Here is a 25,220-nt window from a genome sequence, read left to right as displayed (position 1 = left end):
AGGGGGCGGGAGCAGTCCGGTCCTCTGCAGGCGATTTTGCAGTCCCCAGGGGGGACAGGAAATGGAGCCTGTAATTTTAGTCGCAGGGAGAGGAATGATCGAAACTCTGTATTTTATTTTCTATATTATTTCTTTCTCCCAGTTCACGCGCTGCAGGATTGGTGGAAATCGGTCTAGAGGGTCTTCCTACGTGTGTTTGGGTTAGGGACGGAGATAGGAGGGAACGGGATGGGGGAAGGGTTTGGTCTTGTAAAAGATGCCCGATTGATTACTAGACCGTTTCGACGTGGTCACGGGAATTCCTATTTGTGCACAGCCTCCAACACCAGAAAGTCCTGTCAAAAAAAGGGGTGTGGAGAGCATTGGCGTCAGCTGGAAGCTACCAGAGGCCTGAGCATTTCATCCCTATTAGGGAAGTGAGGTAGTGTGCAGGGCCCGAAGTGTGCTGTTTCGTAAGGTACCTTCCCTCCACCCTCCTCTCGCTCCATATTCTTGAGTGTTTTGAGTGGTTCTGTTTGAAATAGCACCTTTCAGAATTATTCAGCCATATTTTTTTTTTCCTGCAGCAAATGATAAAATCAGGAGCTTTGACGTTTTTTGGCTAGATCAAGTGACTGCTAAATGTTTTAGCATCAGAAAAGACAAAGTCTTCTGCGTTCTTTTCACACACGGCCTGTTTTCTTTATGAGCTTAGGCTAGTCTTACAAATTTTCAGATACTGTTGTACTTCTTTAAAGTAGATGGTCCTACCTGTTTAGTTAAGGATACACAATAACATACAGTAGTACAACACGTAGGCTGGTGGAAAATTTGATCTTTATGTGATCACAGTTTAAAGTTCCTAGTGATCTTTATTGTAAATATACATGACTACACAGTAGTGTCAGAATCCTTGTTTTTAGGGGGAGAAATGAAACGTTAACTAGTTTTAACATTCTTGATCTAGTGGTAACAAATCATGAAAAATCCTCATGGTTTATTTTCTCCGTATAAAAAAGACTGCACTTGAGTATGCAGGAACAGTGTTTACTTCTCCCTTGATTTCTTTTTCTACCCCCCTCCCCCCCAAGTAAAGCTTTGACATGGAAGCATAGCTATTAGGTACTTAGCTATGTAAAGATCTCAGTTTTGGGGAGTGTTGTTCTAAGTGGTTTTGAGGATGGAATGTACACTAAGGAATTTTAGGTGGTTAGTATTTTAAAGGTATTTTATTTTAATGGCTATATGTAGTATTTAAGTTATAAGTGCCATATACTGTCTAGTATCAGTCCTATTTGTGGTGTGTAAAACTGCCCGTTTGCTCTTCATAAGTTCTCTGAATGTGGCTTGTTTGACAAATGCTATTTCATTGAGAAAAACTAAAAATCAAAGAAAAAGATCACTTCTCAGTATCTTGGTGGTAAATTTGATGGTGAATATCTTTCTTGAGAAATACTCATATTCTAAAGTTTGGATTTAACCGAATTGAGGTTCTATTTTAACCAGTTAAGACAGTTCTTAAAAAATAGTGGTACTGGGCCATCAAGTGTCATGGTGGTTGAGGTGCTGGACTTCCACGTGGTCGACCATGTTTGAATCCTGGATCTGGTGGCTTGCTTTCTTACCCCCCCCCCTTTTTTCTCTCTCTCTTTCGTAAGCAAACATGCCCTATAGCAAATTAACCATAATAATAATAATAAATAAAATTAAATAATTATGTAAAAACAGAAATCGTGGTATTAAAATAGCCTTTATCTATTTTTATTATATGTGCCTTTATTATAATCACACTTAAAAGTTCTAATTTGTAATACAGTGCTTATTTCTGTTTTTCTTTTTGTAATAATATGAATATGTATGTCTTTTTATTGTCACTCTAAGTTGGCTGTAAGTAGTTTAGCAAACCCTCAATTATCCATATCTCATTGATGACAAGAGAACCTGAAGATAGCTTTGAAGACTCCTAAACAAGGAAAATAGATTGTCCCTCAGCAAAATAAAACTGATCCCTCCCCGCCAAAAAGATGTATAGTCCCTTAAATTCAGTTAAACAGTTAAGTTTCTATATTTATTTATGGTAGGGACTTTTTCTTTAAGGCCTTATTCAGAAATGCTTTATTTTTGCATTGGTGATGATTCTAACAGAAAGTATTTAGAATAAATGAAAGTGTGTTTATGAAAGGGCCTATTAGGGCATTTAGTAAATGTTGAGTACAAAGCATTGTTATTAGTATTTTTAATTCAATCCGATGGAGGAAGAATCAGTGACAGTAGATGTGTAAGTTAAGAGTCATAAATGAGAATCATAAAGGCATATTAGTCTAGGCCCATTTAGTGTAAGGGTTGATTCCTTATACACCTACAATCTCTAAGGCTAGCTGATTATAGCTGTAGCTGACTTGCATGATAGCTTGAGTCATCCACTATAAGGCAAATTTATTTCTTGTCTATTTCTTTATTATAAACAGAAAAATATAGAACATCTTAGTTTTTTAAAAATAAAAACATATTTTGATGCTTATGGAGATAATCTACTGAAAACTATTTTCTTGAAAGGCTGACTAATTTAGTGAACTGATATGTATTGAAGATATCCAACATTGAGAATTATTATGGCAAACAACAGAAAAAGCATATTATTAGACATTATTGTGCCTTAACTGATTCTGCATAGCCAATACGATTTTGTATGTTTTTTTTTTTTTTTTTTTTTTTTGTCTAGAAGGTGTGTGAACTCACCAGAGAGAGAAAGAAATCATCCTCTGGGGGATGGCCACATCACAGTCCCTTCTCCTCCATTCTGTTCTTGGGATTTGGGGCATACACACACCCACTCACCATGATTTTCAAGCCACTGGGTCTAAGAATCAAACAGTGGAGTTAGCCATGTGGGATCTAGTTGCCTTAATCCCCATGCCACCTCCTGGACCTAGTTTGTGTAGATCTTCTAATTTTTGTGTTTTTGCTTTGCACTTATTAAGTTACTTTATTCTTTTTCTTTTTTTTTTTTTTTTGAGAGGTTTTTGCTATAGGACTCGTGCGCTCGCCAGACAGAGAGAGACAGAGACAGAAAGCGAGAAATCACCCCCCCAGGGGGGATGGGCACGCCGCAATCCCTTCTCCTCCATTCTCCTCTTGGGATCTTGGGCACGCACGCACATGCGCCTGACGTGAGTTCTAAGCTACCGGGTCCAGGACGTGAACCGCGGTCAACTACGTAGGAGTCCAGTGACATAGCCATTACGCTAACTGCTGGTTCCCAAGTTACTTTATTCTTGTAAAATACGATTTTGTTTGTTTTTTTTTTTTTTTTTTTTTTTTGTCTAGAAGGTGTGTGAACTCACCAGAGAGAGAAAGAAATCATCCTCTGGGGGATGGCCACATCACAGTCCCTTCTCCTCCATTCTGTTCTTGGGATTTGGGGCATACACACACCCACTCACCATGATTTTCAAGCCACTGGGTCTAAGAATCAAACAGTGGAGTTAGCCATGTGGGATCTAGTTGCCTTAATCCCCATGCCACCTCCTGGACCTAGTTTGTGTAGATCTTCTAATTTTTGTGTTTTTGCTTTGCACTTATTAAGTTACTTTATTCTTTTTCTTTTTTTTTTTTTTTGAGAGGTTTTTGCTATAGGACTCGTGCGCTCGCCAGACAGAGAGAGACAGAGACAGAAAGCGAGAAATCACCCCCCCAGGGGGGATGGGCACGCCGCAATCCCTTCTCCTCCATTCTCCTCTTGGGATCTTGGGCACGCACGCACATGCGCCTGACGTGAGTTCTAAGCTACCGGGTCCAGGACGTGAACCGCGGTCAACTACGTAGGAGTCCAGTGACATAGCCATTACGCTAACTGCTGGTTCCCAAGTTACTTTATTCTTGTAATGTATTTTAAGACAAAACCAGAACATTCACTTAGTTTTTGCCTTGAAAATATAATCACAACATTTAATTCTAATGAAAATAGAGATTTTTTTCCTTAGAATTGAATAATTTGAGATATGTAAATGTCAGTGATTTAAAGGGATGGGCTTTTGAAGATTTTTCAGACCATGCTACCTTTCTATTATATATATTGTTACTCTACAGTTTTAAGTTTAATTCATATTTAAGAATTTTCATCGTATGACCAAATACTTGTCTCTGCGGAGAGTAAACCTTTTGTTTACTGTGATTTCAAGTACTTGTGTAATCTTTTGTTTTTCATGCCTCATTTTTTTCATTTGCTTATTTTTCTCTGGTGAAGTCTTTCTGTACCCTAGAGCAGCTTCATAAAATGCTTCTCAGTACAATTTTCCACATGGACAGATCTGTCAGATAAACTTATCAGTTCCATTTGTTCCTGTAGACAACCCTTCTGTAACTGTCCTTCCTGCTTCAGTCTAGATTGTTTCCTCTTTAGGCCTGCTGCATAGCTATCACGCTGGTACTTCCCCTAGCTGACATTCTGGGAATTTCTTTCACTTCTGCTAAATTCCCTTTTTCTGTATCCCATGTCTTCCATTTGGTTTATTTCCTTAGTTTGGTTTTCTCTGCTACGACTCTAAAGTCGTATAAGAGTATGTGGGAACTATTTTGGAGGGGATTTTATTTTTACCCTCATACTTGACTACCTGTTGAGAGATTTCTATATTGGAAATCGTTTTCCCTCAAAAATTTGAAGGTGGTTTACCATTATTACCTGGATTACAATGTTGATGTTTTTGATCTCCAGAAAGTTGTCTGTTCTACTCTTTGGGAGGTTTCAGCCCTTTCACTGAATTTTTAAATTTCTGCTTAGGAGGCAGTGGTACCCAGCTACTTGAGAGACTGAGGCAAGAGGATCATGACACATTGAGACCTGTCAAAAAAAAAAAAAAAAAAGAAAGAAAATGAAATAACCCACACATAACACCAATTTCAGTTAAATTTATTTTCAATTGTCAGAGGGTATGTGTGCTTGCCAGAGATAGAGAAAAAGAGAGAGAGGAAGCACCACCCCCCCAGTGAGGTGCGGTCATGCTGTAGTCCCGTCCCCTCCTTTTCTCCATTCTCTGTGATTTGGGGCACACACGCACGTGTGCTTGGCATGTTTTCCAGGCCTCTGGGACCGGAATTTGAGCTGGGGTTGGGCATGTGGGATCTGGCTACTACCTTAATCACTAAACTATGGAGCTGCCCTCCTTTCCCATTATTATTTCTTTTAAGAGCGCTTATTCTTTTTTCTTCTATTATAGCATTTTGTTTTTTTGTTTTTTTGTTTTTTTTTTTCATGTGTGCAGCATCTTCTGTTTTCTGTCCAGGGATGATAATTACAGTTCTGAAATGTTCTTTCCTGTACCGTTTTTTTTTTTTTTCCCCTAACTTTTTGTGGGGTTGTTTTGATTGCTTAAATTTAGTTGGATCTGTGTGATCCTTAGTATTCCTTTACATTTAAGAGAGAGTTGCCAAACTGATTGAAAGCTCACTGGGCATGCATGAGCAGGGCTTAGTGACTAATGAACTCCCATATTATTAATCTTTCTTTTCTCTGTATGGTGGGTAAGAAGGCTTTCAGTTTCTTCAGATAAAGGTCCTTAATTTTTCTGTCTCTGTGTGGGTGGAATGATGGCGAGAGGAGGGGTGTATTAGTCACTTGGGATGCCACTATAAAATGCCATAAATTGCGTGGCTTAAACAGCAGAAAATGTTTCTCAGTTCTGGAGGCTGGAAGCCTGAAGTCACTGTGCCAGCATGGTTAGGTTTTGGTAAATTAGCCTTCTTGTTCAGTGCTCACACAGCCTTTTCTAGGTGCTTGCTTGTGGAGATAGAGCTTTTCTTCCTCTTATAAGAACACTAGTTTTACTGGATTAGGACCCCACCTTTATGACCTCATTTAATTTTACTTACCTCCTAAAAGCCCTGTCTCCAGATTCAAATAGGCATTAAGTAAGACTTTACCATTAATTTTGGAGACACAAAATTCAGCTCATAGGGAGGGAAGTTGGCAGAGGTTATGAGTTTAGATGACAGCGTTCTAGTACTTGGTGGGGGAGGAGAGCTACTAGTCTTGCTGTTCAGTTCCAGAATTATCACTCAGTCTTCCTGCTTTAATACCAATATTTAACGGCTCCCTTTTTCTGTATGGATGCCTTTGAGCATGGAACCACTCTGAGTTACTTTGTCTGGAGCTCATACCTCTTTTACTCCCTTAGAAGTGTGTGTGGGTGTTCTGCTCTTTGTTTGCTCAGTGCCTCCTAGTTTCTGAACTCTGCTGAGGAACTGTAGAGTGAATAGTTATTGTCTCTCTCATTATGCTAAGGCATATACCATTCCACCATCAGTTTTTTTTCCTTACACGTTGTTTTTCAGCTTATACTTAAAGTATCTTTAAGTCATGTCAAAGATAGAATTTGTGTTTCTGCTTTTTCTTCTTTTTCATTGAGAGAGGATATGTGCTGGGTCCAGGATTTGAATCGTGCTGTTGGCCATGTGGGATTCAGCTGCCTTAGCCACCAGCTATGGGCTGAACTCTCTGTAATTTTAAAATATTTTATTGTGATGGAGTTTACCTCCGTCCCTTGTATGTCTTGTACATTGGAATTTGGGTATAAAGATATGACAAAATTAAGACTAAACAGCTTTGGTCTTTTATAGGTGACCTTCAATACTGCATTTCATTCAGATTGTTCCATTATTAGTGATGCTAAATTTGATCACATTGTTGAGGTAATCACTAGGTCTCTCCATTGTAATTGTTTAAATTTCTCTTGCATTTAGCTAGTAGGCTGTGGAGTGAAAGTTTATTTTAAAGTTTATTTCTTGAGAGAGAAGGAAGGATAGAAAAAGGAGTGGGAACATGAAGGCACTTCCAGTAGTGGTTTCATGCTGTGATCCATCAACCCCCAGCCAGCCTGGTTTGTGGGCATGCAGGGAGACCTTGGGATGCGAACCTGGAATCTTCCTGTGTGGGTCCAGCATCACTAAGCATTGTGTCACTATTGTACCACAGTAGCTAGTCCAGAGAGATGCCTTTTGAATAGCCAATTTCCCGACTATCTTTTATTTGCTGGCTTTATTACCAGTTAGTGATCTTAGCCTGAGTCACTCATTTTATTGTGGCTTAAAGAATGTTGCTAAATTATTTCTAAATATAAAATGAACTAGTTTTAGGGGTGAAGAATTCAAAATAAATTGCAACCTGTGCCTAGGTTAAAATTTGGCAGTCTTGGGGCCAGCAGGTGGTGTGGTGGTTGAGGATGTTGGACTTCTACATGGCCAACCTTGGTTCAGGTCCTGGGCGCAATGACTTGCTTTCTCTCTCTCTCTCTCTCTCACTCTCACTCTCACTCTCTTGCTCTGTCCCTCTCTGCTCAAATTAGAATAAAGAAATTAAATAAATTAATTCTTTAAAAAATTATTTAAAAATAATTGGCAGTCTTCTATTTAGGGCACTAAAGTAAATATTGCTAATTCATTGGTATGACCAGAATCTTACAGTAAGCACTTCACTTGAGTCATTTTATTTGTGGTGTGTGTGAGTGTGTATGTATATGTGGGCATTTGTTTTGTTTTCAAGATAAAGTCTTAATTGTGTTGCAATCCTCCTCCTTCTGCTTCCTGAGTAGCTGGGATCACCACTATGTCTACCACTATGTCTGTCTCCTTTATATATTTTTCCTTGCCAGAGGGTGAGTACTCTCACCAGAGAAACAGAGGGAGAAAATATCCCGTAGTGGACATTGGCCACATCACTGTCCTTTCTCCTAGATTTTGAACACTCAAGCACACACGTGTGTTTTTTCAGGGTATAGGGACTGGGATTTGAACTGCAATTGGCCACGTGGGATCCTGCTCCCTTAACCACTAAGCTTTGGAGTCAGCCCATGCCTGATGCATTAATTAGTTAATTAATTAACTCATTCATTTATTGTAAGAATCGTTTTATTTAACCTTCTTTATTTTAATTTGACAAGAGAGAGAGAGAGGAAAAAAGCAAGAAAGCAAGCCTCCAGGTCCAGGATGCAAATGGCAGTTGGCCATGTGGGAGTCCAGTCTTTAACTATCAAGCCACATGCCAGCCCCTGCCTGGTTCTTAAAATGTTCTCCATGCTGGCCAATCCAACTTTGTGATCTTCACGCTTAAGCCTCCTGAGTAGTTGGGGCTACAGCACATGCCACCACAACTTTTTAGTCGAGTGTGCACTACCAAGGCTGGGCAATGAATTCTTTATTTTTAAAGAATTATTTAATTTTAATTAATTGATTGATTTTAATCTGACCAGAGAGGGACAGAGTGAGAGAGAGAGAGAAAGGGAAAGTGAGAACACAAGCCACGGAGTCCAGGACTTGAACTGCATTCGGCCATGTGGGAGTCCAGCACTCTCAACCACCATGCCACCTGCTGGCCCAAATTCTTAATTCATTATAGTTTGAGTTTTGGAAGTCTATTTGCAGAGTTTGCAGTTAAAAATTGATTGTGGTAGTGCAGTTACAATGGGAAATCTATTACAGTATTGGTAAAAATGGGCCAAAAAACAGAAACCCTTATCAGTCTCCCCTTTTTTTAATTGCTGAAGGGTACTTGCACTTGCTAATGAAAGAGAAAGAAAGAGTACTTCCCAGTGGAGTGTGGTCATATTACACTCCTTTTTCCTCCACATTTCCATCTTTTAGACTTGAGACGGGTGTGCACGCACACCCAGCATGTTTCTCAAGCCACAGGGCCAAGATTCAAACCACAGTCAGCCATTTCAGATCCAGCTCCCTATGTATAGGACTTACCTGCTACACTATGGTACTGGCCCCCAGTTTTGTAATACAGGAAATACAAGGGATTTTAAAAAGTTTGTGAAGGGCCAGTGCCCTAATTTAGTGGTTAAGGGAACTGGATTATACATGGATGACAGTGTGATTTGTATCCCAGCCCTATAGTTTTTTCTTAAAGAATTATTTCTTTTGGGCCAGCAGGTGGCAGGGTGGTTGGGGTGCTGGATTCCCACACCGGCAACCTCAGTTCGAGTCCTGGACCTGGTGATTTGCTTTCTCCCTCCCCCTCCCCATCAAATTAAAAATAATAATAATGATAAATGAAATTAAATAAATAATTATTTAAAAGTTAGGTTCATTAAATTTTATTCAATAGAAGATCTTCTAAGTCACTTAAAAATGGACTACATAGGGGACCAGTAGATAGTGTAATGGTTACATCACTGGATTCTCACAGAGTCGTCCACGGTTCAAGTCCTGGACCCAGCGACTTAAAACTCATGCCGGACATATGTGTGTGCATGCCCAAAATCCCAAGAGGAGAGTGGAGGAGAAGCGATTGCAGCATGACCGATCCGCTGGGGGTGGGGGGTGATTTCTCACTTTCTCTCTCTATCTCTGGAAAGTACATGAGCCCTTTAGCAAAAAATCTCAAAAAAAAAAAAGACTACATAAAAATGCTAATGATTGCAGCTATCTTTTCTTTTGTGTGAGTGCGTGTATCAAATTTTAAAGTAATGATGAATAAGATTAAGTAATTCTTTTAAAAAGATTTATTTAATTTTTATTTATTATTATTTTTAAAAATTTGCTACTGGGTACACGTGCTCACCAGAGAGAGAGAGAGAAAGTAAGAGAGAGAGAGAACACGCAAGCCACCAGGTTCAGACTCAGTCCACAGTAAGATAGTCGCCAGGTGGGAGTCCAATGCCTTGACAACCACATCATCTCCTGGCCCTTCCAGGCGTATAGTTCTATGTAATTTTTATAATTCCTTTAAAGTTTAATTAGATTATTACCTTTAATAAATGCCATATGGAAGCTCAGAAAATTTAAATATGAAATAAGTAGTAAATCTAGGTTTCTGATCTTTAGTTGCCTGACTTTAGAGCCTGTGCTCTTAACTGCTGTGTAAACCATGTTAATTTTATTTTTTAAATCTCCTTCACGTAGATTCATACTTTCCATTGTGTGGTTGTTTGCCAAGTTAGTGAAGTGGACTTTGGACGAAGAATAGGCTTAGGTGAATGGAGAAGTTGGAGACAGGCTTGTTAGGAGATAGGAAAGGTGGCATGAGTAAGATTGTAGAGGCAAGAACTTCCGTGGCATGATTAGTGGTCTGTACATGGAACTATTTGGCTGGGATTGATGTTTTCATACAAAGTTGGAGACCAGGATGGCATGGCAGTTGAAAGTCTGCCACAGTTTGCCTTCTTTCTTGCCAGGGTAAGGAGTTCAGACTTCATTTTGTGGGCAGCAGCAAGGCACTTTTTTTTTTTTTTAATATAGTGATAATATATTCAAATTGGTATTTTAGGAATATGCTGGCAGCATTGTGTAGGAGGGGTTGACTGAGAAGAATTGGGAGACAGGGATAATGAAGTATTAGTAAAATGAACTGGTTTTAGTGATAAAATGATTGATACTTGTGGACATGGAAAGGAAAAGACTTTGAAAGCGAGTGTATGATAGAGCATCTTCACTTTTTTTTTTTTTTTTTTTTTTTTTTTTTTTTTAGAGATTTTGCGTTAGGGCATTTGTGTTCACTGTGGGGGCAGAGAGGGGGAGACAGGGACAGAGAGACAGTAGGGGAAATTGAGAAATCGCTCCCTAGGGGAGGATTGCCCCATCACAATCCCTTCTCCATTCTCTTCCCAGGATCTTAGGCATGCAAACAAATGTACCAGTGTGATTTTCAGGCCACCAGGTCTGGGATTCCAACCATGGTCAGCCATAATGGGAGTATAGCGACATAACCACTACACCATTTGCTGGTCCCAACTTACATACATATTTATTTATTTATTTTTGAGTTATTTTGCTATAGGCTGTGTGTACCTACCAGAGAGACAGAGACAGACAGAAAGCAAGAAATCACCCCCCCAGAGGGAATTGCCACACCACAATCCCTTCTCCATTCTCCTCTTTTGTGCACACATGCACACATATCTGGTGTGAGTTTCAAGCTGCTGGCCCCGAGCATCTTGATTAGTGATTATGTAGTGAGAGAAGAGGATTCATAGATAACTTTATGACTTCAGATGAAGAGAATTAACGTTATCACCAATAAATTATAGGCAGGCCTTCAGGTGAACTGAGTTTGAAATGCAAGCAAGTACTTTACATTATATTTTTTTATTAGATAAAACTCAAGATTAATGAGTCTATGGGTAAGGTTTAAAAATATTTTTCTTGAGGGGGAGCAGTAGATGGCAGAGCAGCCACATAGCTACTGTTGGTTCAAGTCCTGGACCTGGTGGCTGAAAACTCAGGCCAGGCATGTGTGCGTATGTGCCCAGGATCCTGGGAGGAGAATGGAGGAGGCAGTATTTACACTTTCCCTCTCTCTGTCTCTATCTCTGTCTCTCTATTTCTCACTAGGAGCACAAGGGCCCTAAGGCAAAAACCTCTACCCAAAAAAAAGGAAAAGAAAAGAAAAAGAAAGAAAGAAGAAAAAATAATACTCTTCTGGGGCCAGCAGGTAGTCTAGTGGTTAAGGCACTGGACTCCCATGTAGTTGACCTGAGTCCGGACCTCACAGATTGAAACTCACACTGCCATGTGTGCATGCCCAAAATCTAGAGAGAAAAATGGAGAGGGATTGTGGTGTGGCTATCACTCCTGGGTGTGTGTGTGTGTGTTGATTTTTTGCTTTCCATCTCCCTCTGCCTCCCTCTGTCTCTCTGGCAAGCACATGCACCCTATAGCAAAAATGACTTTCAAAATAAATACAACTATTCTGCATGGGGGTGGGAGTGGGGCTGTCTGTCCTGCAGCACGCAGCCCCATCTCTGCAGAATGTTCAGCTGGGTCAGCAAGAACGGCTGATGTAACAAGGAGTTGGAGCTCTTCCACATGGTGGCCAAATGGCTATTGCAGCTGTTTGCGCAGAAGCTACTGCCCCTGGAGGAGCACTGCTGCTTCTATGAGTTTCAGTCGGCCATGCTGTAGGGCGCTAACATTGACAACAAGCCCATGGTGCTCCTTGTGGGCCAGTACAGCACAGGCAAGACCATTTTCATCTGGCACCTGATAGAGCAGGACTTCCTAGGGACGCACGTCAGGCCTAAAGCCCACCACTCACTCCGTCATTGTGATGCCAAGGGCGTGATGCTCAGCAACACACTCATAGTCAACCCACGGTACCCCTTCCACAAGATCACCACCTTTGGCAATGCCTTCCTCAAAGCTTTCCTCAACAGGTTCATGTGTGCCCAGCTGCCCAACCCAGTCTTGGACAGCATCAACATCATCGACACTCCCCGGATCCTGTCTGGAGAGAAACAGCACAATCTTGAGCTGCCCTGGAGTTGTTTGCTGAGCTTGTAGACTTCATCATCCTATTCTTTGACACCCACAAACTGGACATCTCTGACGAGTTCTTGGACATCACTGACGAGTCTCATCAAGGTCCTGAGGAACCAGGAGGACAAGAGCCTCATGGTGCTGAATAAGGCCAAGCAGATTAAGACGCTGCTGCATTTGTAGGGCCCTCATGTAGTCCCTGGGCAAGATCATCAATACACCTGAGGTGTTCAGCATTTACATCATGTCCTTCTGGTCCCTCCTCCTGCCCATCCCTGATAACCACAAGCTCTTCTAGGCTGAGGACCAGGACCTCTTTCCATGTAAGCAGTCTCTGTCCAGAAATGCTGTCTTAAGGAAGCTCAATGACCTCATCAGGCGGACACACCAGCCCAGGTCCATCTCTGCATCAACTCTCTCAAGAAGAAGATGCCCAATATCTCTGTTAAATAGAACAGAAAGAAAGAGCGTGTGAACAACCTGGGAGAGATCTACCAGAAGATTGAGTGGGAACATCAGATCTGCCCTGGTGACTTCCCAAGCCTGCACACAATGCAGGAACTCGTGCAAACCCAGGACTTTAGCAAGTCCCAGGCCTTGAAGCTCAAGCTGCTGGATACAGTAGACAACATACTTGCCAGCGACGTTGCCCGACTGATGGTGATGGTGTACCAGGAGGAGTCCCTGATTCCCTCCCAGGCTATGAAAGGCAGTGCCTTCTATGGCACCATGAATGGGTCCTTTGGGTACAACTGCAGTGAGGGGGCCTATGAGGGAATTGATGATGTTGAGTGGGTGTTAGGCAAGGATAAGCCCAGCTATTACAAGATCTATGTGCCATCACCTATTAACAGCAAGATCACAGGTGCCAACGCCAGGAAAGAAGATGGTGAAACCCATGCTGCCCGACACATTGCCATGGAAGATCTGGAAGCTGACAGACATGATCAAGGACAGGCTGCTGGACCACCAAGAGGTTGCCCTAGTCAACCACCTCATCAAGGTCAAACGGGGGGGCCAGAAGCTGCCCATTGACCTGCCCCCCCCTAATCTCACCCTTCAAAGGGAGACATGAGTGATGGCCTCACCTGTCATCCACTACACACACACACACCTTGCACCTCCTGGGCTGGGAGAGGCCATGGAGGCAGAGACTGAGAAACTGAGGAAAGGGGAAGGATTACCAGTTTCTCAAGGTCCATAAAGACTGAGCAGATGTTTTCTGAGTTCTTGAAAAGGAAAATCCACCATCTTTCTTTTACAGCTGCTCTTGGGTCCAGCAGGAAAGACAAGGGTGATTCTTTTATGTTAATGATAGAATTATGTGCCCAAGAACTATGGATATTCTTAATATTTTATGCCATAGTCAGCAGTTCAAAACAAAACAAAACAAAACAAAAAACCCTCTTTTTTTTTGGGGGGGGAAGAGGTATTTTTGCTATAGGGTGTGTGCGCTCGCCAGACAGACAGACAGATACAGAGCGACAGAAAGCGAGAAATCAGCCCCGCAGGGGGATGGCCACGCCACAATCCCTTCTCCTCCATTCTCCTCTCCGGATCTTGGACACGCATGCACACGCGCCCGGTGTGAGTTTAAGCCACCAGGTCTGGGACGCGAACCACGGATGACTACATGGGAGTCCAGCGATATAGCCGTTACACTAACTGCTGGTCCCCCAAAAAACCTCTTTTTACAGGGCCAGCAGGTGGCATGGTGGTTGAGGCACTGGATTCCCACATGACTGACTGTTATTTCAGTCTCATACCTGGTGGCTTGAAAATCACTCTGGGTGCAGGTGTGTATGTGCCCAAAGTCCTGAGAGGAAAATGAAGGAGGAGGAATTGTGACATGGCCATCTCCCTGAGAGTATAGTCATTTCTTTCTCTTTTTCTTTCTCTGGCACATGCCCTCTAGCAAACTAATAAAACTATTTAAAAAAATAAAAACTTCTGTACAGAGAAATGCGAACACTATTTACTGAGTATTCTTCTTTCCACACAACCTAGAATGCCAGCTTTTTTTTTTTTTTTTTTTTTTTTTAAGGTTTTTACCATAGGGCATATGTGCTTGACAGAGAGAGAGGGGATGGCCACACCACAATCCCTTCTCCATTCTCCTTCTGGGATTTTGGGCATGCATGCACATGTGCCCAGCCTGAGTTTCAGGTCCTCAGGTCTGGGACTCAAACCATATTTGGCCATGTGGGAGTTCAGCGCTTTAACTGCCACGCCACCTGCTGACCTCAGAACGCTAACTTTTATCACATACTAAAATCACATGTGCTTGGCTAGGTTCTTAGATTCTCAGTTCTTTACATTTATCTCTATCAGTTCAATTCTGCTCAGGTGAAACACTTATCATTACTGTATCTTTAGAGTTCTTTCCTACTAGCTCCAGCCCCAGGGGTGATCATTTTCTATCTCAAGGGCTTTGCATTTTCCAGAATGTTGTCTAAATTGAATCATATGTTGTGCTTTCTAACATTTTGTGTCTGGCTTTTTTTCATTTAACATACAGCCTTTGAGATTTATCAGTGTTTTTCCATTACTTAGTTCATTTCTCTTTATTTCTGAGTGGTACATTGTATGGGGATACCACAGTTTCTCCATTTATCAGTTAATGGATATTTAGATTGTCTCTAGTTTTTGATGGTTTTGAATAGGCCTTCTATAAATGTCTACATACAGATCTTTTCATTTCTCTGAGTTTATACATAGAATTGGAGTTAATTGGTTTGTATAGTAGGTATAATATGTTTCATGAGAGAAATTGTCTGATTGTTTCCAAAGTGACTGTAACTTTTTTCATTCCTACCAGCTCTTGATATTGTCAGTTTAAAAGATTTTGCCATTCTTGTGGGTGTATAATTGTATTTTATTGTAGTTTTAATTTGTATTTCAATGAATAGTGATGATTATCTTTTCACCCATATCTTTCGGTGACATTCTTGTTTAAAGTGTCTTCTATTGGCTTGTTTTCTTATTATTGGGGTTTTAATTTTTTTGAGAGAGATTTTTGCTGTAGGGAGTGTGCACTCACCAGAAAGAAATCACCTCCCAGGAGGGAAGGTCACACCACAATCCCTTCTCCATTCTCCTCTCAGGATTCTGGGCACACACGCACACGTGGGTCTGGGACTCAAACCGCAGTTGACTACATGGGAGTCCAGCGATGAAGCATTACACCACCTGCTGGTCTCCTGTTTTCTTATTATTAAGTTGTGAAAGTTCTTTATATAATCCAGGTACAATTCCTTTACCAGATAACATTTTTTACAAATGTTTTCTCCTCATTCTTTGTCTTTTCACTTTCTTAATGTTGTCTTCCACGTTTCTTACAATATAAGATTTTAGTTTCACATCAAGCAGAAATTTAGACAGTGATAAAGTTCACTTTATGCATTCTTTTTTTCTTTTTTTATGGTTTTACTCAGAGTTTCTTAGCTAAAAAAGCGTTGTCGGGTTTTAACCCAAGGTCACAAAGATTTTCTCTTAATGTTTTCTTTAGACATTTTTATTATTTTTATTTATTATTTTAGCTTTTGCTGTAGAGCATATGTACTCACTGGAGAGACAGAGAGAGAGGAGAGAGAAATAACTTCCTGGGGCAATGGCCATGCCACAGTCCTTTCTCTATTCTCTTAGGATTTGGGCACACACTTGTTTTCAGAATGTTTTCCTTTTCCTTTTTTTTAAAAAATTTTTTCTATAGGGTTTGTGTGCTTACCAGATAGAAACAGAGAGAGAGAGAAAGTGAGAAATCACCCCTCCACCCCCCAGGTGAGATGGCCATGCCGCAGTCCCTTTTCCTCTACTGCCTTCTCAGGATTTTGGGCACACTGCACATGCGCCATTGTGGTTTTCAAGTTGCCATGTCTGGGGCTTAAATCACAAAGATGACCATGTGGGATCCAGCGCCTAAACCTCTACCTTGCCTGCTGGGCCCCAGAATTATTTTCAAGCTGCTGGGTCTAGGACTTGAACCATGCAGTCAACCATGTAGGATCCAGCTGCCTTAACCACCACACCACCAGTTCGCTCTCTTTAGATATTTTGTATTTTTACATTTTACATTTAGGTCTACAATATATTTTGAAATTTATTGTATATAAGGTTTGGGTTAGAGTTTCTATGTTTTATCTCTTTTGATTAACTGTCAGTTATTTTGTAAAGTTCTCCCATCCCCTGTAATAGGGTAGAGAGTTTTTTAGATTTGTTGATTAGAATAGGAACAAGTTATCATTAGAAAATTGTCTTTATTTATTTATTTGTTTATTTATTTATTTTGGGGAGATGTTTTTGCTATAGGGCACATGCACTTGCCAGAAAGACAGAGAGAAACAGAGACAGAAAGCGAGAAATCACCCCCCTGGGGGGATGATCACGCCGTAGTCCCTTCTCCTCCATTCTCCTCTTGGGATCCTAGGCATGCATGCACACGTGCCCAGTGTGAGTTTAAGCCACTGGGTCCGGGACTCGAGTCGCTGTCGACTACATGGAAGTCCAGTGACATAGCCATTATGCCAACTGCTGGTCCCGAGAATTGTCTTTAAATGTAGTTATTACATGTATATCTTTACCTATATTACACTTTTATCTCCATAAAGGTTAGTCGGTATTTTTTAAAATTATGATTTATTTAATTTTTCTTATTTAGTTGTTTATTTGAATTTGACCAGAGAGAGAGAGAGAGGGAGGAGGGGGGGAGGGAGGAAGTGAGGATGCAAGAAGCCACCAGGTCTGAGATTTGAACCTTGGTTGGCCATGTGGGAGTCTAGTGCCTTAACCACCACACTACCTGCCGGCCCTGGTTTGTTGGTATTTAATGTAGATTATAGTTTTCTTCTAGTGATTGAGAGTTTTCTCTAACATATTTTTGTGAAATTATTAGTAAGCTGTAAGAAAAGTCTTTATTTTTCTACATATACTTGAAAATTAAGTTTATTAATTTTACAGCATCAAAAGATTATTGTTTATGTTCAGAAACAGAATGTTTAGTAAGGAACTTCGATATTTAGGAATTGATTTCTTTGTGGTACTTCAAGCTCATTTGCCTTTGAAATTTAACCTCTCTATAAGCAAAGAGTAACTGTTCAACCAGACAAACATTTTTAGTATATTGTGGAAAGGTGTAAACAAAAATTGCGAAATCAATAATATTATAAATATAAAGCAGAATACTTTAATATTTAGTGCAGTAAGTTAAACACCACAAGTGTAAAATGGTGGTGGGAGGTAGGGCCAGGCAGGTGTTTAGAAAGGCAGTTGAGAAGGGGGAGGGGATGTTTTAGAGAAACTTTGAAGGGCAGCATGATAGGATGTCAATAAAAAGGAATTGTAGGTAGAGAATTATTTGAAATAACATTCATGGGACCTAGCCTGAGAAGTAACATTCAAGCCAACTTGAGAGGAAAACTGTGCTATGCAGTGTCACAGACACTGTGGGAGAAAATAATTTCAAGGTATTTGGTTTTCTTTATTGTTCTGATAGGTCTTGCTAATCACATTTGTAATAGTTCTTCACTCCTAGACTTACCAATTGTATTTTTAAGATCGACTCATCTATTTATTCCATGACTGAGAGAGACAGAGTGAATCAGAAAGATAGAGATAGCACTTCCAATAAGGTCTTGATGCCATCATCCACCCCAGCCCTCAGCCAGCCCAGAATCATGGGCGTGTGCATGCTCAGTGTACTCAGGAAGGTTTTCAGACGTGAAGCGGGAACCTTCCCATGCGAGATTGCTTCACAGAACGTAGCTTTTTACTACTATACCACCATCTGGTCTCTATTTCAGTGTATTTTCTAAGGCAAAGTCTACTTTAACATTTTGTGAATTAGTGCATGCCTTGTATAAATATAAACAAAACTTATTAACTACAATTATGTGTAATAAACTGCCCTTAAATTTGGTAACTTAAAATCAAAGCCATTTTCCAGCAGGATTAGCCTGATGATTCTTCTGCTTTTCAGTGTTAACTGGGGTTGCTCATGGTGTTGAGTTGGTGGTGGCTGGTCTCTTGTGCTGTTATGATCAAGATGATTTTACTCATGTGCCTATTGCCTTATTTTAGGGGTGGTTAGATGGCTGAGCTGAGCTCTTCTTTTTCTCCTGTTATCTCTTTTCATTGTCTCAGGGCCTTTCCATGTGGTCTCTTCATCAGGATAGTTGGATTTTTTATATGGCAGCTCAGACTCAGCAAATATTGATGCCTGGACACCTGGGTGAAAAACATGATCTAGTTTTGGAAGTCTGAATTGGTTCCTCATTGTGCATTGTGTTACGGCACTTAATACATCATAGCTGTTTTGTAAAATTTCATTTAGAGCACATTCTAAATTGAACTAAAATAGATACAGCATCTTTAGGAGCATTACCTGGTAATATTAGTTAAATACGTAACTTCTAAAAAATTATTACTTAAATTAGTTGTGTAAAAAAATGGAAATAGTAGTGTGGTTCCCACAGTTATATATGCCTATGTATATTGTCATTATTAACCAGAAAGAACTACATGATTTATTCTTTCTCTTACAAAGTAAAATATATGTTAAATAATATAATTGTATTCATGTGGACTTAGATGTCTAGAGTGTTCCAGGTTGCATGTAAAAGAGTCATATTTGGGGGCCAGCAGTTGACGTAATGTCTATGTCACTGAACTCCCATGTTGTGGACCACAGTGGCTTAAACTCACACCAGGTGGCTTAAACTCACACCAGGCGTGCGTGTGTGTGTGTGTGTGTTGTGTCCCCAAGATCCTGAGAGGAGAATGGAGGAGAAGGGATTGTGGCGTGGCCATCCCCTCTGGGGGGTGATTTCTCGCTTTCTGTCTCTCTGGCGAGCACAAGTGTCCTATAGCAAAAACCTCTCCTAAAAAAAAGAAGAGAGTCATATTTGATATAACAGATAGAGGAATCAGTGATTTAATTCTCTAACTTAGATGCCACATGTATTATGTCATTACTTCATGTCTTGGTTTTATAACATATGGAGAAGAAAAGTAATTTTACTCCTTTTTTTTAGAGATAGATCTTTTTTGATACATCAGTGAGGAAAACCTGACGTAAAGTTTTTCACTGTGGCAGGAGAGGGAGCCCAGACTATCATTTTATGTCTGATATAACTCTCATAAATATATGTATATATATATTCTTTATTTTCTTATTATTCTTCTTTGTGTGTTTTTGTGACAGTTACTCTATTTATTCCCTCTATGTGTTATTGGGTGCTTGACTAACAAAATTCTATTTGAATTGAATAATGATAGCTATATTTGTTAAGTGCCTATAATTAGATATTGGGCATAGTGTTAGAAATGTTGCAAATGTTACTTTCAATTCTCATAATAAATTTAAAAGATAAGTACTGTTATCTTTTTAAATTTTAAACTTATTTCTTTTTTTCCATGAGAGAGAGAAGCACCCTCAACATGATCCCACAATACAGTTCTTCCCACCTGCCAGCCTTCCCCACTTGCCAGGAACATGGGCCTGTGCACCTGGCATGGAGGTTGACCAGAGGGTTGAACCTGAAATCTTCCATATGGATCCAAGCTTTGCTTGGGCAGTGCATTCATTACTGCTACCCCACTAGCTGGCCTGCTGTTATTTATCTTTTAGAGATAAAAACAGTAACTTGCTTTGTGTCATTTTGTCACTTCACCCACAGAACTGGAATTTGAACTTAAATGTGTCTAACTATATATAAATAAAACAATAAAATAGAAATAAAGTTATACAGCAAAGAAATATTAGAAAAGAAGGGAGTCTTCAGAAATTAGTACAAACCCCTGATTTTTCGAAAACAAGCCACAGAAGCTCCACAAATCTCCCTTAGTTTAGTAATGCACAAGTCCATCTGTTCTTAGTTGACTGGATCTGCACAACTCTTTCAGATCTTATGGTTATTAATTAACATGAATCAGTTTTTACAGTTACATTTAAAGGTACCTATTCACTCTTTTAGTAGTTTCCATCCATATGGTTAAGCAGACAACTCTAGAGGAGTTAGGTATTTTAAATACCAACTGCTTCAAGCCTGACAGATCTCAACTATCTCATAACCAGGAAAGAAGGGTTTTCTCCTTTTTCTAGAACCACTTCTACTTTATGCTACTCTATCCCTAGGTAACACTTAGGGCAGAAGAAAAAGTAGAAGTGGTGTTTATATGTGCAGGATGTAAGTTAGGAACTAGATATTTTTAGCTAAATATTGTAAAATATTGTAGTCTATAGACTTCATTATGTTTGTTGGTTTTCATCACTGAAACTCTCCCTCCTGAAGCATGGTATAACAGTTTGTATTTTGTTTGTTTTTGTTTTTAATTTGAAGGTGAGTTCATTTTTTGGGTGTAGGGAGGAGGATGAGAAAGCATCCCTCCTCCTCGATGATAGCTTTGCTGCAATCCCTTTTTCATTTCTCCTTTTGGGATTTTGGGCATGTTTTTTCAAGGCACTGGTCTGGACTTGAACAGCCCACTTGGTCATGTGGGATCCTGCCACCTTAGCCACCATGCCACCAGCTGGTCTGGTATAACAATTTTTTGTTTTGTATTGTTTTGAGAGATTTTTGCTCTAGGGCGCATGTGCTCAGTGGACAGAGGGAGACAGAAAGGGAGAAATCACCCCCCATCCCCAGGGTGCATCGCCATGGCACAGTTCCTTTTCCTTCATTCTTGGAATTTTGGGCATGCATGCACACGTGCTGGGTGTGTTTTAAGCCTTAGTGACTCAAACCACAGTCAATTCTGAGGGAGTCCAGCATTTAACTATTACACCATCTGCTGGTCCCAGATATGACAGTTTTTAACTAGAAACTAGGAGACCTGATTAGGAGTTGTCATAGTTTTGCCATTTATTCAGTCTTTGCCCTGAAAAATCATTTAAATTCTCTGGGTCTTAACTTATTAAAATTTTTTTTTTATATATTGGCCTTAACATTTTCCTAAGAATGAGGGGAGTTGGTGAGATTTCTAAGTTATTTCCTATGAAAGTTTTGTGGAGATATTTCTGGCAGCTGCCTCACTCCAGCATTTTGTCTTTTCCTGTCATACCCCCACTGTATCCTGTTTCTTCCCAGAGTCTTGTGAAAGCTTTTTACTTATATTGATAACATTATGATTTCTCAATTTTTATTTTATCTGTTTGTTTACTTGTTGATTTCTCTGCTGCTTTTTTTCTTATGTGGAATGCGTATTTATTGCTTGCTGTGTGCTTGGTACTCGAGACAGGGACTGCAGAGAGGAAAGTGGTTTATATTTCTTAACTTTAGAGAATTTGCAGTCTACTTAGAGTTGTTACTGTTGCTGGATCTTGTTTCTTTTTGTGATATTGCTTTTTTATTTGTCTTTAGTGATTACTTACCCTTCAGATGTTTATCATTAGTAATTTGTTTCTTTTTACTTTATCCCTTCTATTGCTCTCTGTGGAAACTATTCATACTGAGCATAAGTTGTATGCAAAGCACAATTCTAGATCTCCAAAAATGAATAAGAGATGATAACTGCAAAGGACTATACAAACCATAGAGTGGAAGCTACACAAAAGAATCAGAATTCAACTCACGAAAGAGGAGAAGAATGATTACTTCTACTTGTAGGAATCAAGAATTGAAGTGAAAAAAGCTGAATTTCTCCTAGATCTTGTAGAATGTATAGGGTTTTGGCAGGCAGAGTTAAAATGACTGAAGACATTCTAGTTAATGGCTGTAGAATGTATAGGGTTTTGGCAGGCAGAGTAATGGTATTAGCAAAAATATTGGAGTAATGCATTTGAGTAATGACACTCAAACACTCCAGAATCTTTTGGATATGCATGGTGGCTGTAGTAGAAGAAAAGCCTAAAAGATGAGTTTTGACTGAAGATCTTGAATGGCTTACTGTGGGGATTTTCTTTTTCTCTTTCAGGCAGAAGGAAGCTGGGTTTGTTCATTTGTTTAAGCAGATGTGTGTGACATGATAAACCATACTTTAAGAAACATTTTTTGGTTGCTTTATGCATAGTGGATTGATGGAGAATAGAGAAACTATAGGGAGGGAGCCACCTTTCAGAGGATAATGAGAATTTCTGTGGTGGCAACTGTGGAAAGGGAAAGGGGTACAGAAATATTTCAATGGAAAAAATAGGCTGAACTGGTGAAGTGATTTAATGTTAGGAAAAACCTGAAGAAGGGAATATTTAAAATACTGAGAATTATTTGTATTTAGATAGTGTGCTTAACATGCATACGGAATTGGAAGGAGAACTTGAGCCATTTTTAATATTAGAAAGATAGTTTTGTCGTGAAATAATATTCTGTGGGGATGATGGTGTGGAGTTTGGCAAAGAGGTTGGGTTGGGAGATTAATTTGCCTAGAATATTTAAAAGGTTAGTCTGTATTTCTAAGAAGTGTGAAGAAGAGTGAAGCATGTTTAAGATAGGCCTTAGGGGAATGTGCAGGTTGAGATGATCATGAGAATGAGGACATAGTCAGATAGGATAGTGCAGTTGCACAAATTCTGAGAGAGAAAATTTGAGAAGGAGGTCAGTAATGTTATGTGGCAGTGAGGTCCAAGAAAAAAGGTTCGAGAAGCCATGAGGTTTGGTAGCCTTGATCAGCTATGTTGGCAGCAAGTTTGATAAATCCCTTTCCTCTCCTGTTTTTGAAATCCTTTCTCTTTTATTTTTCTGTTACATTCTTACCGTTTTGGAATTCTGCTTTCCCTCCTGCTTCCCCTTTTAAATTCTGTACATTTCTCTTTTTCTTCTTCCTGCTTGTTTCCGTGATCTGTTTCCAGTCTTATATCACCCTGGCTGGGTTTGATAGGGGAGGGAGAAAATTATCAGTGTTGTTGCTTAGGCCAGTTGATTTCATGGACTGCGTTATTACCGTGTGAATTATGACTCATATCCAGGGCAGACAAAACTGTGATAGTATGGAGTCTGACGTTTGTGCTGCAAGAATGTGTTACGACTAAAAGCTTCTACATGAAAATTTTCCAGTATTTCTTATAATCCTTCAGTGTGAATTTTTTAAAAATCTAATAAACCTTTATAATGAACTTTATACCAAAATCTGTGGCTTGATGATGAGTGAAAGTATGTTGTGTGATTTCAGTCCTTTTCTTAAAAGCTTCTTAACCTAGTAAATAATGTATTGTGTAGGCATATTCAGAATACATATATAATTGTGTCTTTTTTCCTCCTCCTCATAATGTAACCTTGAGAATGATGTATACAAAGTGAGGTAGGAGAGCATTGAATAGATTAATGAAGGGAGGTCTTTGGAAATGGTATGTGTATGTTCATTATGTATTCAGTGTTTTATTTTGAAGTGGTTTCTCTTGTGTCTTGTTCCTTCTAATGTACTGTCATAAATCTTTTTAGCTTTTTTTGCTTGAACATAATTATTGATTCTCCTTTCAGGAAGGAGATTTAGGCTACCCAAGTAATATGTATAAGTTCTTTTCTGTTATACACATTTCAAATAGCTTAGAAGTATCTGAAATAAATAGCAGAAGTTGCTTTTTTTCCCTTTCTCTAGGATCAGCCACATTAAGGGTTTGTCTGCTCACCAGAGAGACAGAAAGCAAGAAATCACCCTCTGGGGCAGGGGGATAGCCACCTTCAATCCCTTCTCCTCCAGTCTCCTGGATTTGGGGCACACATGCACACACGCCCAGCTTGAGCTTTAAGGCACTTGGTTCGGGGCTCCAACCATGATCAGCTATGTGAAAGTCCAGTGACATAACTATTACATCACCTGCTGGTTCCTGTAACTTAGTCTTTTAACTTTCTCTCTCTGTCTCTGTCCAGAGTGTGTGTCCTCTGGCAATTAAAACAATTAAAACAAGTCTACAGTTATTTTAATATATATGGTTAGAAGTCAGTATTATGGTTACCTTTAGGGATGCTGTGTTTAGGGATGCTGTATAGTGACTAGAAGGGAACACAGGGATTCTGGGTTATTTTTCACTACTATGTTTATTTTGTGAAAATTAAGCTGTACACTTAAATATATTTTTTTCTATATGTTTGTTATACTTAAAAAGTTTTAAAAGATTTTGAAGTAACACATTTAATAAGATTAACATGGGTAATTTGTAAAAGAAATGTAGGGGCATTCTAGATTACTCTTTTCTTCAGTTGTGACTTTTTATTTTATTTTTAGTTTTTGCTATAGGGCATGTGCGCTTGCGGAAGGAAAGGAGAGTAGGAGGGGGAGAGAGAAAGAGAAAGAAAGTGAAAAACCATCTTCTAGCAGGGGATGGCCATGCCGCAATCCCTTCTTTTGGGATTTGGGACACATACATATGTGCTGGATCTGGGACTTGTACTTCTAAGTTGGCCAAGTGGGATCCAGCCTCCCTAACCACTTCACCACTGGCTGGCCCCAGTTGTATCTTTAAATTATATATAAATAGTTCATTTTAAAAAAGTGACTACTTAGAAAATACTAGCCTACACAAATGCCTAAGCTATAGCTTGATGCCAGTCTATCATAGAACTTTAAGAACTTTAAACATCAGAAAGTAAGAATAGCAAGCTAAGGAGTGTAAGAATAACTTTATCTAATCTAGAATTTGTTCAAACAGCTAATCTAACTTACTTCTGTATCTCTAGCCCTTTTCTTACACTTGGTACTGTATATTTATTGAGTCAAAGAGGGACCAGCAGTTAGCGTAATGGCTATGTCACTGGACTTCCATGTAGTCGACTGCGGTTCGTGTCCCGGACCCAGTGGCTTAAAACTCACGCTGGGCGCGTGTGCGTGCGTGCCCAAGATCCCGAGAGGAGAATGGAGGGGAAGGGATTGCGGCGTGGCCATCCCCCCTGGGGGCTGATTTCTCACTTTCTGTCTCTATGTCTCTGTCTGGCGAGCGCACGCGCCCTCTCCAAAAAAAAAAAAACTGTCTGGTTTGCTGTACATGTCAGTTGTACTCTCATCTGCTTGAAGTTTTATCTCTTTAAAAAAAAGAAGCACTTTGGGGCTGGCAGGTGGTATCT

At 39.8% G+C, this 25,220-nt stretch overlaps 1 protein-coding gene, 1 long non-coding RNA gene and 1 pseudogene across 3 annotated transcripts in view; 2 read left to right on the top strand and 1 right to left on the bottom strand.

The window, feature by feature from the left end:
* RSBN1L (round spermatid basic protein 1 like) overlaps positions 1-25,220 on the top strand; it is a gene marked incomplete in the record, with an annotated part of 71,150 nt that overhangs the window by 603 nt on the left and 45,327 nt on the right.
* Positions 124-23,052, bottom strand: LOC106735302 (uncharacterized). 2 transcript variants are annotated; one of them, XR_003549979.1, is made up of 3 exons: positions 22,917-23,052; positions 4,661-4,819; positions 124-335 (listed from the first exon to the last, which is right to left on the bottom strand). It is a non-coding gene; the product is annotated as an uncharacterized LOC106735302 (long non-coding RNA). The 2 variants fall into 2 exon arrangements; XR_003549977.1 differs by lacking the exon at positions 124-335 and adding an exon at positions 3,418-3,444.
* LOC102492198 (EH domain-containing protein 1 pseudogene) lies at positions 11,650-13,433 on the top strand (annotated as a pseudogene).

Source organism: Tupaia chinensis, unplaced genomic scaffold, assembly GCF_000334495.1.
Source record: "Tupaia chinensis unplaced genomic scaffold, TupChi_1.0 Scaffold000044_1, whole genome shotgun sequence".
In the NCBI taxonomy this organism is placed as follows: Eukaryota; Metazoa; Chordata; class Mammalia; order Scandentia; family Tupaiidae; genus Tupaia; species Tupaia belangeri.
The sequence above is the reverse complement of the archived record's forward strand: the minus strand, read 5'-3'. Positions and strand labels throughout refer to the sequence as shown.